Source organism: Eulemur rufifrons, chromosome 9 (assembly GCF_041146395.1).
Source record: "Eulemur rufifrons isolate Redbay chromosome 9, OSU_ERuf_1, whole genome shotgun sequence".
NCBI classification, from domain to species: Eukaryota; Metazoa; Chordata; class Mammalia; order Primates; family Lemuridae; genus Eulemur; species Eulemur rufifrons.
The window spans coordinates 55,511,523-55,524,200 of NC_090991.1; the positions used below are offsets into that span (position 1 = coordinate 55,511,523).

At 58.4% G+C, this 12,678-nt stretch overlaps 1 pseudogene; it reads right to left on the reverse strand.

Annotated features, from left to right (window-relative positions):
• Positions 1 to 192: 192 nt before the first annotated feature.
• LOC138392416 (lupus La protein homolog) lies at positions 193 to 12,553 on the reverse strand (annotated as a pseudogene).
• Positions 12,554 to 12,678: the final 125 nt, after the last annotated feature.

Genomic DNA, 12,678 nt, shown 5'->3' on the forward strand with positions numbered 1-12,678 from the left:
TTACAGGCAGTCTGGGGACAGCCGACAGAGGAAGAGTTGGCTGAAGTGCTCTGGGTGTGGCTGGGAGCAGCGGTGGTCTGGAGAACGTGACAAAGCTACAAAGCTCTGTGGCCCTGGTCTGGTCCGAGCCAGAGGAGGAGCCCACAGAGCGTCAGAGACGGGGCCAGGCCCAAGCGGGATAGAGCCCAGGCCTCAGGCTCCCCAGCCCAGTGTTTGCTCCACACCCTCGGCCCTTTGGGAACCCAGCCCGCCCCAGGACCAGGGTGACACTAGCTTCCACTGGGCACCTGGCCCCGGCACAGGTGGCAGCTCCGCCAGCACCCAGAGCGGGCGGCACGGCCCTGGGCGCCAGCGTGCCACTGTGCCATGGGAGAGGAGGCAGAAGCCAGAACCCGACCCACGGGGGGTCGCCAGCCCGAGGAAGGGGACGATCAGCCCTTGGGGAGGGGCAAAGCAGGGTGCTGGGTGACCCAGGAGGGGTCCCAAGGGTGACATCTGATCGGGCCTCACAGGACGAGCAGATGACCCCGTGCAGCCCAGAGTGGATTCTCGTGGGTTAAGCCCGAGCTGGAGGAGGAGAGGCCGGGCCAGCCAGACCCTGGGGCCCGTCTGTCCATCTGTCTGTCTGGACTCCCTGCTGGGCAGTGGGCGACAGAGGGGTCGACAGCAGGGAAGAGACCCCCAGAGCATGGACGGGAGGTCCGGGCTGCTCTGGTGGGGAGGGGTGTGTGGGGGGGTGGGATTGGGGGGGCGAGGGAGGCCCGGCAGAGGGCGGCCTCGGAGCTGCCGCAGGCAGGTGCAGACCGGGAGGGTCTGGCTGCGTTCCAGTGTGGGCCCCGGGTCTCTGCACCGCCTTCAGCTTCCGACCCCCCAGACCTGCGACGTGGGGGTCACCCCAGGGTGTCCCAGTTCACCCTCAGGGCACAAGCTGGGTCCAGCCTTGTTTTCCAGATGCCAATCCAGGTCCGTGGTCAGGAAGCTCACGGGCCACTCTGCTCCCAGCACCCAACCCCGAGAGTCCCCCAGGGAGAAGAGTCACAGGGGCAGCCACCACTGCCTGTCACCCCCAGCCAAAGCACAGGCCATGCCTGGTTGCAGGGCACCCAGCACCCCGGTGCCCACCTCCCATGACAGGTCCCTGTGCTGCGGCTCAGCCCCAGCCCACGGGAGCCCTGTAGGCGCCGCAGACCGGCCCCAGTGAGGACAGGCGGAACCCACTGTCCCTTCCTGTGAGTGAGTTCCCCATGCTGTGGGGTGACAGTTCACCCTGCTGGGCCTACTGAGTGGTTCCCAAGGAGCACCCGCCCCTTCCTTCCTCGGTGAGTCTCGGGGTGAGACCCGGCACCCAGCAGAGCAGCTCTGCGCCCTCAGAGTCACCCACTCCAGCCTGCAGCCTGGCCGGGCGTCTTCCCTACCCTCCTCCAGCCAGGCTGGGGCGGGGGCCTGGGAGCCTCCAGGGACAGAATTCCCTGGGTTCACCCCACTCCCTGGCAAGACACTTGCACACACGGCCCCACAGCACAGGCTTCCTCGGTGCCTCGAACCCCCCACTTCCCCTTCCTCCTGCCCAACAGGCCCCAGGATGTCTCAGCACAGTGTCTGCATCAGCAGACGGCATATGATCCCGCTGGTCTCATTTGGGCAACTCAGGACTTCTGTTTGACGGTTGGGGGAGGGGAAGATCTCCCTGATTCTGGGGAAGTGTGTGGCAGACGGTGCGGATGACAAGACTGGCACAGTTGCCTGAGGATGACGGCAGCACACAGAGTGGGCAGAACACAGAGAATCCCTGGGAATCCCAGGGAGATGGAGTCAGAGCCCTGATCAAGCCTCTCCTGAAGCCGGGCTCTAAATCATTCCGTGTGGGATCCATTTGTCCTTCCAACCAGTTTGACTTGAATTTCCAACAACTTACAACCAAAAAATATCTTCACTGATACTCGGTTTTCAAACAGCAGAATAAGCCGGGCGCGGTGGCTCACGCCTATAATCCTAGCACTCTGGGAGGCCAAAGCGGGTGGATTGTTTGAGCTCAGGAGTTCGAGACCAGCCTGAGCAACAGCGAGACCCCGTCTCTACTAAAAATAGAAAGAAATGATCTGGACAGCTGAAAACATATATAGAAAAAAAATTAGCCGGGCATGGTGGCGCATGCCTGTAGTCCCAGCTACTCGGGAGGCCGAGGCAGGAGGATCTCTTGACTCCAAGAATTGGAGGCTGCAGGGAGCGAGGCTGGCGCCACGGCACTCTAGCCCAGGCAACAGAGTGAGACTCTGTCTCCAAAAAAAAAAATCTTCATTTGGATAACAACAAAAGAAGACAAGCTAAACAACAAAAACTCTTCCTTTCTAACAAGTGGCCATTGAAGTGGACCTAATTCGGTTTTCATTTTAAAATCTTCAAAAAACAAAGGCAGTTTAAAACCTAATTAAAATGAATAAAAAATGTGTTCACTAAATTGGTCTTGGGCACCATGTTCTGCAGTTCCGAGCAGGGCCTTGTCTGAGTCTGCACTCGCGGCCCTCACGGTCCAGCCACACCGTCTGGTCACGTGGCAGTCACTGCGGAACTTCCTTGTCCTGCCCTGAAACTGCGCTTTGGCGTCTGCAGAGCCAGGCTGGGCTGTGCCCCCACCCTTTAGATCTCTGACCTCTGATTTCCTTGGTTGGAGACTCGCTGGTCTTCTGTGCGTTTGTTCAAGGCTGTTTCTCCACCCTCCGTCTAGCGCTCCCCGAGTCTCCCCGCTGCTCCCTGACTGTGGGTCACCATTATGTTCTCCTAAACAGGATTGGCCCCTCTTTGCTCCTCTGGCAAAGTCCAACCGCTGCTTCTACCAGGACTGGAAAACAGGATGTGAAAATCTCTACAGTCTGATCACCTAAGTCACCCCCAAATTTCGGCAAGCATCCAGCCTTTTCTTCTAAAGATTTCATTTCAGCATCTTCATCTAACTTTTTTCTTCTTGCTCTTGTTTAGCTCTTAATTTAGCTTCCACTCTATTTTGTTTTCTTTCTCCATTTTTTTTTTTTTTGCAAAGTAATCTTCCTTGAAAAGTGTGAGCAGGTCCGTGTCTTTGTACAAAAATTTTTTTTTTTTTTTTGAGACATAGTTTCACTCTGTCACCTGGGCTAGAGTGCCGTGGCGTCAGCCTAGCTCACAGCAACCTCAAACTCCTGGGCTCAAACCATCCTCCTGCCTCGGCCTCCTGAGTAGCTCTAAGTACAGGTGTGCACCACCAAGCCCAAGTAATTTTTCTATTTTTAGTAAAGATGGGATCTCGCTCTTGCTCAGGCTGGTCTCGAACTCCTGACCTCAAGCGATCCTCCCGCCTCAGCCTCCCAGAGTGATGGGATTATAGGTGTGAGCCACCTCGTCCGGCCCATGTCTTTGTACTTCTGGCCAAGGGTCTCTATGGACCTCTTGGCAGATTCAGTGCCATCAAACACAGCAAATACTGGTCCCTTACGTGCAGTGTGCAATGTTCTCGTCTGCATATTTAGGGCTTGACCTTTATCTTCTACCCATTCTTTTATGTCATCAAGGGCTGCATCGTGGGGAAGCCTTTACTATAAACAGATCTGCTTTTATGTCATTTTTATGCTCATCAGTCAGTTCAGGGAGGGGTTTGCTTGGAGACCTTCTGATTTTAGTTTTATCTTCACTGATTCCCATGAGTTCTGCCTTGGATTTGCTCAGCGCCTCCACAATTACATTAGAGTCTGCTGTGAGGCAGCTTAACCTGTTGGATTTTATCATGGTCTCCAAAGATACCCAGCCTTCATCCAATTTGATCTGTTCCTTTAAACGCTTGTCCCCTGGCAAATTGAAGTCTCCAAAATAATACTCAATTTGATGACAGGCTTTGGCCTCCAGAGCAGCCATTTTTTCATTATCACCACTTTCAGCCACTGTGGCCACTGTGAGGCCCTGGTTCCGAGAGCCACACTACAGGCTCACAGCAGCAACGCCGGGACCTCCCAGCGTCCCCGCCTGGCCTAGGCGCTCAAAGAAGATGGGGGCTGTCCTTAACCACCTCTTTAAAGGACCTATCACCAAGTACAGACACTTTCTAAAGGACTGAGGGTTAAGGCTTCGACATACACTTTTTTTTTTTAGAGACAGGGTCTCGCTCTGTCACCCAGGCTGGAGTGCTGTGGCGTCAGCCTAGCTCACAGCAACTTCACACTCCTGGACTCAAGCGATCCTCCCACCTCAGCCTCCCGAGTAACCGGCACTACAGGTGCGCATACCACCAAACCAGGCTAATTTTTAAATCTTTTTGTTGAGACAGGGTCTTGCTATGTTGCCCAGGCTAGTCTCAAACTCCTGGCCTCAAGCAATCCTCCTGTCTAGGGATTACAGGCGTGAGCCACAGCTCTGGGCCAATACACAAGTTTTGAGGGGACGCCAGGGGCCTCTGGGTCTCACCACAGGCCCTACTGTGCGGGGGCTTTCTGCCTTCCGGGCAGCCGACGCCTAATCCTTAGGTAACCATCGTCCCCATGTCCCTCAAACGCAGGAGACACGGCTTGGCCAGTGAGTCCCCGTCCAGCCGTGCCCCTGGCCGGCCCACCCGGGGGGAGTCGCACCTGGCCAGCAGCCCCCAAGTGGGGAGCGGGTGGGGAAACGCCCCTGACGAGGGCGGGCGTGGTGGGCAGAGCCCAGGGAGGAGAACGGTCCACGTGAGCTGGAGGCTCTGCTCAATCCGGACACAGCTCCTTCCAGGGCTCCTTGCGGGACCCTCCCTGTGGGACCCTCCCGGGCTGCCTGGACGCTTCCTCCCTTCTCCCTGTCCCCTCCCAGTGGCCTGGCTCCAGCTGCACAGAAGGGACAGCAGGACAGCAGTGTCTGTCCTCAAAGGCCCGTGCCACCTGCTTCCCGTACAGCCCCGAAGACCCAGGTGCGGGGGCTGGGCCTTGTCCGCCCCACAGCCCTGAGCCGCCTGGGGAAGCAGCGGGTGCTGCGAACCTCCCTGCCACCTGCCCCCCGCCCCACTCGGTTGAGGGCTGGAGCCAGGCCCCATCCAGGCTGGTGGCCCCGGGGCCCCTTCCTGCTGCCACTGTCTCCCTCTAAGTGGGCTGATTTGATCTAGCCGTGGTGGACGGCACCTAATGTGACTTTGCAGAGCCTGAGGACCCAGACAATGGCTTGGGGCGTGAGACGCTGGCCAGGCAGAGGCTGGGGCACAGGCACCCCCTTCGCGGGAGCGTGGGGTCACTCAGGGAGCAGATGGGTGGCCGTGGGGGGGACTGCATTTCCCTGGGAGCAGCCCTGCTTCCCGCAAGCCGGGGCCAGGCAGTGTAGCACACGCCAGCCGTCCCCTGGGACCAGGCTCCAGGGGTGAGGGTGGCCCTAGTCAAGCCACTTCACCCCCAGGGCCTCGGGTGCCCCATCTGTAAAACGGGGTGGGGACTTGGCCCTCCGCCGTGACCGGCCCCTGGGCATGGTGTCCACTCTGGTCGAGCACACAGGCTCTGGCCTCCAACCACCTCCACCTGAACTGAGGGTTCTTGGGCAAACTTGAGTTATTCAATTTCTCTGTGCCTCGGTTTACCTTCCCTGAAACGGGCTTGATGGGCCTCTGGCCACCCACTTGTAGGAGGATTGCAGGAGGGCCAGTGGGAGGGGCTGGCCAAGGCCTGGCCGCAGGGAGCAGGGAGAACACTGCGTTTCCGCCCGACCCCCCACGGGCTGATGCTCTAGGAGTGGCAGCGGGCGGGGTTAGGCCCTGGGAGCCCCGGATGCTGCCTGGCTTGGGGCCAGTCTCAGGGCCTGGCTCTCCCACTCGGGGTCCCGGACACACTGGGCCCACCACCTGCCCTCTGCGGTGGGGCGGGGGCATGTGCCGGGCACCCGGGCCTCGGTGGCACCAAAGCCTCGGCTACCTGGGAGGGGAGCGGCCTTGGTGGCTGCGGGCAGGGAGGGGTGGGGGATGGGCTGGGGGAGCTCAGGGGGGCCGAGGCTGTCAGGGAGGAGGGGCTGGGGGCGGGCAAGGCCGGCGGGGGGCAGCGTGGGCACTTCCTTTGCAACAAGGAAACAAAATCAGGAGGGGGCTGCAGGGGCAGGTCCGGGGTGAGCCCGAAAGGATGTCAGGGAGGGTGCGCGGGAAGGACCGTGGGCGGGAGGACCCAGGGGCCAAACTGCCCCCACCCCAGTTGCTGCCAGCTGGCCAGTTCTGGGACAAGGGCTGCGCCCCCCGGGCAGGCCAGGGGAAGCAGCGTGAGGATGCAGGGTCCTGTCCTGGGGCCTCCGCGGCCACCTCCCCCGGCCCTGCACGGACCTGCGCTGCTGGCGTCCTCCCCGCTCTGCCAGCTGTGCGGGGCCGGCCGTGGACAGAAGCGCTGCCCCAGCCGGGCCTGGAGGGGTCCGCGCTGCTCCCACACGGCCAGCCAGTCTCCCGGGGGACCCTGCAGGGGCCGAACACCCAGGGGCTTCCACACACACAGACACACAGACACACAGACACACAGAGAGACACGGACACACACACAGACACACAGACACACAGAGAGACACGTACACACAACCAGACACAGACACACAGAGAGACACAGAGACACAGAGAGACACACAGACACAGAGACACAGACACAGAGACACAGACACACACACAGACAGACACATACAGACACACACACAGACACACACACAGAGATACAGAGAGACACAGAGACACAGACACACACACAGACAGACACATACAGACACACACACAGAGACACACAGACACACAGAGATACAGAGAGACACAGAGACACAGACACACACACAGAGACACAGACACATACAGACACAGACACACAGACACACAGAGATACAGAGAGACACAGAGACACAGACACACACACAGAGACACAGACACATACAAACACACACACACAGACACACAGAGATACAGAGAGACACAGAGACACAGACACACACACACACACACAGACACAGACATGCAGACACACAGAGATACAGAGAGACACAGAGACACAGACACACACACAAACACACAGAGAGACACACACAGAGACACACAGACACACACACAAAGACCCAGAGAGACACACACAGACACACACACAGGCACACACAGAGACACACAGAGAGACACACAGATACACGGACACACAGAGAGACACGGACACACAGACACACACACACCGATACACACAGACAGACATGCGCATGCTCTGCCAGAACAAGCCATGGTCCCCAGCCGTGGAACGGCCCCAGCCGTTCCAGGTGTGGGGGGAGCAGGCCCCCTCCACCTGCAGGTCAGGCCAGGTGCCCGGGGCTGGTTGCACAACCGAAGGGCCCAGATGGGAAGGAAGGTCCCCCTAGAGAGGCTGCAAATCTCTGCCTCCGGCTACCGGAACTGGCTCTGGCTGGGAAAGCAGAGCTTGTGGGCTGGCCGCCCGCAGGTTGGGACCTCCGCCCAGGCCTGGGCTGGCTGCGAGTTCTCTCCCATCAGGAGTGACCCAGAGCCTCCGAGTGCCTCACGCCTGTGATCCCAGCACTCTGGGAGGCCAAGGCAGGAGGATCACTTGAGACCAGGAGTTTGAGACCAGCCTGAGCAAGAGCAAGACCTCATTTCTACAAAAAATACAAATATGAGCCACGAGTGGTGGCACACACCTGTAGTCCCAGCTACTCGAGAGGCTGGGGCAGGAGGATCGCTTGAGCCCAGGAGGCTGCAGTGAGCTGTGATGACGCCACTGCACTCCGGCTGGGATGACGAGGGAGACGCTGCCTCAAAGATTTTAAAAAGCTATGAAAACAACACATGCACACATTTAAAAACAACATAGAACCCAGTGTTGGTGAAGATGCGTAACAACTGAAACACTTAAATTCTGCTAGTGACACTGAAAATTGGATAGTAATTTTGAGGAACAATGTGCCAATATCTAGGAACATAGGACTGTATCTATTAAGGAAATTGAACTTGTAGTTAAAAACTTTTCTATATAAAGACAACTGCAGGCCCAGATGGCTTCACCAGGGAATCCTACCAACAGCTAAGGAGGCAACAGTATCAATTCTACACAAACTTCCAGAAAACAGGAGAGGAGGGGACACCTCCCAGCTCGTTCTGTAAGGCCAGCACTACCCTGACGCCAAAACCAGACAATTTCCTTATTACGAGAAAATAAAATTACTGAAATATCCTTAACGGACACAGATGCAAACATTCTCAATCAAATATGAGGAAGTCACAGAAATGGACCCACAACGTAGACAGCCAGTTGACTGTCCCCAAAGGCACTAAGATAACAATGCAGGGAAGAAAGGACAGTCTCTTCAACCAACAGTGTTGGAGCAACCGGATCCATCTCCCCAAAGACGAAAGAAAGAAAGAAAAGGAAGCCCGGTCGCACCACATGCAAAGTCAGCTCAGCACAAAGCGCGGACTTAAGAGCCGAATGGTGAACTTGAAGGGGAAGAGCCGGTGGGAGCAGCCCCTGCGGCCATCCCATCGGTCGGGCAAAGATTATCGCCGGAGGCACAAAGCGGACGCACGAGAGGACGGGACACTGGGACTTCCACGACGTTAAAAGCCGCTCGCTGAAAAACCCTTAAGAAAATGGAAGCGCAAACCATCGAAAGGGAGAAAACATTCACCAAACAAATACCCAGCAAAGCACTTATATCTAGAATGTGTGAAGAGCTCTTACCACTCAAGAACTTAAAAAACCAAGCCAACTGTAAAAATGAGTGATGCATTTGAACGGATGATTCACAAAAGAAGACACACAGAAGGTTGAACGTCATTTGTCATTGGGGAAACGCAGATCGGAGCCACAGGGAGATACCACCACATGCCTGCTAGAACAGACAGAAGATCCATCACACAGACAAGCCCCCGGCATCCTGCGAGCCCAGGAGCAGCCGGAGCCCTGGCCACGGGCTGCCGCAGAGGGGGCGGGAAGAGAGCTCGGCGTTGTCTGCGACGCTGCACACGCACCAGACCCCCAGCCCCCTGTCCTGCTCCCAGGTCTTCACCAAAACACACGCTCACACCAAGACCTGTTCTCAAACATTCACAGCAGCATAGTTCATAGTTCCAAAAGCCAGGACAAAATCCAAATGTCCGTCGACTGGTGAGGTGAGAAAGAAAATCGGCACCTTCATAGAGCAGAGCACTACTCAGCAATGAAAAGAAGGGAAACTACTGTTACACGTTGCAACACGGAATAATGAATCTATACATTATAACAGATTGTGCTATAAATTATTATAATCTATATATTCTATACATCATAATGAATCTCAAAAGCACTATGATAAATTTTAAAAGCCAGATACAAAAGGCTACATATTCCATTCAAATGATATTCTTTTTAATTTTTTTTTAGAGATGGGGTCTTGCTCTGTTGCCCAGACTGGAGCGTGGTGGCGTCATCACAGCTCACTGCAGCCTCGAACTCCTGGGCTCAGGCGATCCTCCCGCCTCGGCCTCCCAGTAGCTGGGACTATAGGCGCCACCACATCCGGCTAAGATTTTCGTTCTATCTTCTGAGCGATTTCCTCATTTCAATCTTCCAATCCTATTAGACTTTACAAATCTCAGATGCTACATTCTAGACTGGCAGGGCCTCTTTCTTGCTCTGCTTGCTTTCCGGTCTAGGTTTATAGTGCATCATGTTTTTGCTTTTCCTTAAGGATAATCGGAGTGGAGGAATGTTCTTGACGCTTTCCTCTGTTCCCTGCACTCGCTGTGTCCTCCCAGGTCCTCTTGTCCGGGCGTTGTGGGGCTCGCTCGTGCATCTGTGGGCTCATGTTCATTCACACCTCACACGGAACAGCGAGGCCCTGGGTGCCCACGGCTGAGCAAACTCCGACAGCCCCAGGCACGGAGTGCCGAGTGCCCACGCGGCGATGTCGGGAGGCCTCCTCACTCACCCAGGAAACACTCGGTCACAGTTGTGGTGAGAAAAGCTGGTTGCAAAACTGTATCAAAAGTAAAAATGGTCTGGGCGCGGTGGCGCACGCCTGCAATCCCAGCACGCTGGGAGGCCGAGGCGGGAGGATCGCTCGAGGCCAGGAGTGTGAGGTTGCTGTGAGCTAGGCTGACGCCACGGCACTCTAGCCTGGGTGGCAGAGCGAGACTCTGCCTCAAAAAACAAACAAAAAACAAAAGTAAAAATGTACTGACACACAGTAAGGAGACCTGGAAGGAAATGCCCCTCGCGTGGCTGTCTCTGGGGAGGCCGCCCCTCCCGCCTGCTGTCCTGGTCGCACATCTCCTGGCCCTGATGCAGCCCTCACCTGTGCTCCCTCCGCCCTGGCTTCCTGGCCACCCCTCCCTTCCCTACGCAGCACCACCCCCACCAGAGCGTGAGGGGGTGTCTGACGCACTGCGGTTTAGGGATGCCTGGGTTAATGTCCTTTGGCTTTGTCCCCAGAGTCCCCGGCAGACAAACCTGCGTCCCAGGGGTTCTGCAGCCTGCCCTGGAGCACAGGGGACCCTGGCACAGGCGGAGGGCAGACCCCCAGACTGCTACGTGGGAAGGCCCAGCCCCTGTCATCCCAGCTCTGCTGTTTCTACGTCACCAGTGTCAGGGAAAACCTGAGCTGGGCAGTAGTCAGCCGGTGAAAACAGGACCATTGTCATAGGGAAGAGACCTCAGCAGAGATCCGGGATCACTCTGAACCCGGCACAGACAAGTAGGGGTTTATAGCCGAGGGACAGGTGGGGGCAGCGATGGAAAATCACCAGGAGGAAACATCCGGGTCAGGGGTTCTGGCCAAACCCACCCGGCAGGGTTCCTGGGAAGGCAGGCCTGGGGCAGGCATGGCTGGGGGCGCTGGGGGCGGTGGAGGCCAGGGCCTGATCAGATAGTGGGGGTGATCAGATATGGAGGGCACCTGCGGTGTTCACATGGGCCTTGGAGAAGGCTCAGAGCCTGCAGGTCATGAGTTCAGTTGTGTCGCTGGAGGGGCCCAGCCCAGGAGAGCGCCTGCCCGCGGCAACCTGAATTGGTTCTTCCAAGTCTCTTCCTGCTGGCCCCAGACCCCCACCTCCCAGCGGGCTGGGCCTCTGCCAGCCAGGGATTGTCTTCAGGCAAACAAGGACACTGGGACAGATGGGCCAGGACCACTCCTTTCTCCACCCCACCTCCGGGAAGAACCTGTCCTTTCCTTGAAACTACCTCGGTGCAGGAGGGCCTGAAGCCCCGTCTCCCCCCAGCCCCCCACAGTAGGTCATTGTGCAGAGCCTAGCCCACCCCTCACCCCTCCACCCTGTTCACAGCAGGGGGCCGAGGCTGGAGTTCCCAACATCAAAACCACAACCCCCACCACCACCCCGCGCCCCCAGAGGGCAGGGGCAGTGAGAGGGGCTGGGTGGTGGAAAGGAAAGAGGGTGGGAGCCGGGGGGCAGCCCTTACTCAGGCAGAAACAGATTTTTATGACCTTTGCCTTCTGACCTTTGCCTCTGGCCATTGCCTGAACCAAAACAGCACCCCATCCCCCCACCCTGCAGGGTTTCGGAGGGGCTGGTAAGAGGGGGATCTGGAAGGCAGATGCTCCCCCAGAGCACCCCTCTACTGGAGCCCTTAAGGGTGTGGGTGGCAGCAGGGGAGGGACCCCGCGGGTTGGGGTTGGGGCAGCCGGACCAGCTTCAGCTCTGCTCTGGGGGCTCGAGGGGGAGAGGCCCATGGGTGGGGGCACGAGTTGTGGGGCACCACAGGTTCCAATGCCCCTAAAACAGAAGGGACAGCATGGGTGGCAGTGGAGAGATGGCTGGGGATGGGGGCAGGATGTGCAGATGAAAGACTGAGGGAGAGGAGGGGAGTGGGGGAGAAGAGGAGAGTGTCCATCTGGAAGTCACATCTCCAGGGAGAACTTTCTAGAAAGAGGGCATGACCATCAGTGTCCCAGGATGCTGGGAGGCCAGAAAAGACGAGGCTCCAGGGCATGCAAAGGGTTGGTGACCCTGCGGTCACTGGCGCAGAGCAGGGACTGGGTGGGTGTGGGGTGGAGCAGTGAGGGGCTGGCAGAGGCTCCCTGGGGGTCTGGCCACAGGGGAGGAGGAGTGTCCTCCTGAGGGCGGCTGGGGAATCCCGGCTCAGGCCTGCCCGGTCCCCTGGAAGGTCCCCTGGAAGCGGGGACAGTAGAGCGCTCACTCTTCTTGGCCACAGGACCAGCAGGTGGAGGAACAGTGGCAGGGGTTAACAGTGGCAGCTAGCTGGGGGCAGGGGGCTGTCGAATGGCAGGTGAGAGGGGGCTTGCCTGAGGGGGCTTGTGGACACAAGCGAGAGGCCTGAGACCCGGGATTGTGGCACAGAAAGGCTAAAGGGCTCCCCAGGGGGCAGCCCAAGACGGGCGACCCCCGCTCCCCGGCCTGCAGCCCAGCCCCCACCGCTCTGCAGGGGAAGAGGCCCCGTCACCCAGGGGCCAGGGTGGGTGGGGGTGTCCGTCCTTCCAGAACATCAGGAAGGCAGCGGGGAAGAGGCGGGAACGCGGGGCAGCGAGGGGAAGGGGCGCCCCCACCCTCGGCCGCGCCCCCTCCGCACACCCAACGCGTCCCCGCGGGGAGACGAGGCCCGGTGACCGCCATCTGCCGGGCCGGGGGTCCACGGCGAGGGTCCACGGGTCAGGGGGCTGCGGGCAGGGTCCGCGGGGCAGGGTCCGTGGGCGGGGTCTGCTGGGACACGGCAGTGGCGCCGAGCGCTCGCGAAGGCT